We start from the raw sequence: 2,679 nt of genomic DNA on the forward strand, positions 1-2,679 counted from the left end.
ATTCCTAAATATAAGTTTTTTTAGAGATTTCAATATAAACTACATACGGATCAAAACGAGTGAATCTACACTCTAAACTACGTCTATATGCATCTGTATATAGTCTATATTAAAATACCTTAAAAGACTTATCTATAATACCTAAATAGTTCATCCCCACTATCCTATTTCTCTTAACATGCAAGCTATCCACATCAGCAACCTATCACATCTAACATGCAGACTCCATGTCATAACACCTGCCAACTAAGTAATTATTTTTCTTATTTTTTCCAACGAATCGTCAGTCTGGCTCCTCCCTTCGTGATATCCAGAAACAATAACTCCTTCCGCTTCTCCACCCCCGCCTCTCCCCCTCCCTCCATCAGTAACATCCGCCCCGCATCCCCAACCCTCCCTCGCTTTTACTCCTCGCCTTGGGCATCCTCTTCCTCACCTTGGGTTCCTCTCAAGGTCGGCGTGTCTTCTTCACCTACCGATGCCATCCAGGGCTACCTTGGATTCTGAGTGATTGGCCAGCAACGAAAGTCCCATGGCGTTATTGTCTTAGATCATGGTGGCCCTGTCCCCGCATCATGAAATTATTCTTCTCACCAAAGGTTATGCTCCATGATCTCATCCTGTCCCACGCATGTAAATTGATGTTGTTGATTAAGTCTGGGATTAGCAGTTCCCAAGTTAGAGAAAGTATGTATGTTTCATTATTAAAATTAGATTCAGACTGCAGCTTTTGATGTTGTACGCCACAAGCAACGGTATCTAGCACTGACCCTCCCACTGCTTGGGAGTATTTAGGATCGCAAGACAATCGATTTGGAAGGAGGTCGCACCAACGGGGATCAAAGTAGGCTAATCGATAAGACAACGTCTTCTCGATCGATCAATCTCGCCTGTCCGGTCCAACAGGCAAACTCGACCTTAATCTACAGGTATATATTGTTCTTACAGTACTATTAGTTTCATCCAACTTTGATCCATCGGCAAGCCGATCTATATGCATGTATTCCTGCGTTGCAGCTATATATAACGGCGACACGTGCAATGTGGCCGCGGCATGTTTACCAGCGGCCTGACGGGCAATGGACGGGAGTAACGCTATTCTTCCATGTTTTTGATCTCACCCTTTTGATGCAGGAGATTTTTGCATCGGTCCATACGACGGATATAAACATTCAGTTATTTCTTAGATTTTTGAGAAAAATGCCAGCCGTTCATTCATTTGACCAGAGAAAAAAATTCAGATGAAAAGAAAAGGAAAAAGGATCAGATGAAAAAAAACTAGAATGGATATTCATTATTTGCCTACATTTAAAACTGATTATATTTATTAAATCAATTTAAGTCTTGCGGAAGCTACAATTATTTTGCAATCCCCTTTTACAGTGATGGTTCATGTATTGCTCATATTCGTCGTGCTACAAAAGCATAGCGTTTTTTTCTCTCTTAATTTTATGTTTTTTCGTGTATCATTATGATTTACATGGGCACCAAGGTGAACTATTGTTAAACCTTCCAGATCGATCATATTGCGATCCCGCCTTGCTGAATAATAACTGAATATTCAACCCTCAATTCTTTGTTTGACATTATTTGTATGAGAATATCTTATTTTGTAACCAATAGTTAAATCACGCAAAAGTTGTAAACACACGAACAATGAAGTTCTATTATGATTCGGTTGCTTTTGTTTCAAGTAATTGGTGCTTTCTGAATATGCACAAAAAAAAAACTTTCAAATGCCTATCTAATGGGAGCTCTATCGAAATGTATGGATATCATATGTGTATACTGACATTACTTCTAATGCCTGTACTTACTCTTCATGAAGTAATTATTTGTTCAAAGGTAATTTTCAGGTCATGTTCCTTCAACACTACTGGGAACCGCTGAAAATTGTACAATGATGAAGACCACAAGTGTTACCAAATAATTAAACAATGAAGCAGGTACGGTTTCCATGTTTGGTTCGAACCTAACACTTTATTGTACAGAGTCATTTTCTTAGTTTGCTTTGCGGAAATTTAATTGTGTGTCACTTACGGGATTGATAACCGCTGCATTTTCTTTAGTTGTCTGACAAGCTATCTTCCCCTCTGTTAACTGTAAAATATGCCTTTGATTCCCCAGGGATGAATTGATTATATTCGTTTGTTAAATTTTGAAGTAGGAGCTTCACTTCCTTTCGAATCTTATACTCTTTTCAGTATTTTGAAGGACGTGCTTCTAGCATGGCGGTAAGTCCTCTAGGTGTAAGGCTACGACCTTGGTTCTCACACAAAGGGTCCCTCACTAACTTTGCAATTGCGCCACCGTGGACAATGAAGCCGGCATTTCGGTCCTTCCGGATGATCAAGTTTTTTCTAATATTTTCCAGTAATAAAAAGATTGTGCTTTTACACACCTCTTTTGTGTTTGCGTGTTTGGAAAAACAATGGAGCTTATGTTTTATCATTTATGTCCAGTGTTGGCATGTCTTCAAAGCGAAATCGTTTTATTTGCGAACCTTCAAGGTGTGTATTGTTTACCGAAATGTTACAAATAAAACTGATGATGCTTACATACATTGCTTCCATCCTTCCTTTGTTACACATCAATACAAGAAAGTTGGATCTTTTGTTTCTTCCTTATGGCCTCATTTAAAATTATACTACCTTATTTCTTCCCATTGGGAATTCGTTA

The 2,679-nt window shown here is 38.8% G+C and overlaps 1 long non-coding RNA gene across 2 annotated transcripts; it reads left to right on the plus strand.

Moving 5' to 3' along the window:
• The first annotated feature begins 287 nt into the window (after nt 1–287).
• LOC123162222 (uncharacterized) lies at nt 288–2,403 on the plus strand. 2 transcript variants are annotated; one of them, XR_006481104.1, is made up of 3 exons: nt 288–599; nt 796–929; nt 1,018–2,403. It is a non-coding gene; the product is annotated as an uncharacterized lncRNA (long non-coding RNA). The 2 variants fall into 2 exon arrangements; XR_006481105.1 differs by having other exon boundaries at nt 288–929; nt 1,018–1,946; nt 2,205–2,259.
• Nucleotides 2,404–2,679: the final 276 nt, after the last annotated feature.

The sequence above is a fragment of the Triticum aestivum genome, chromosome 7B, assembly GCF_018294505.1.
Source record: "Triticum aestivum cultivar Chinese Spring chromosome 7B, IWGSC CS RefSeq v2.1, whole genome shotgun sequence".
NCBI lineage: Eukaryota > Viridiplantae > Streptophyta > Magnoliopsida > Poales > Poaceae > Triticum > Triticum aestivum.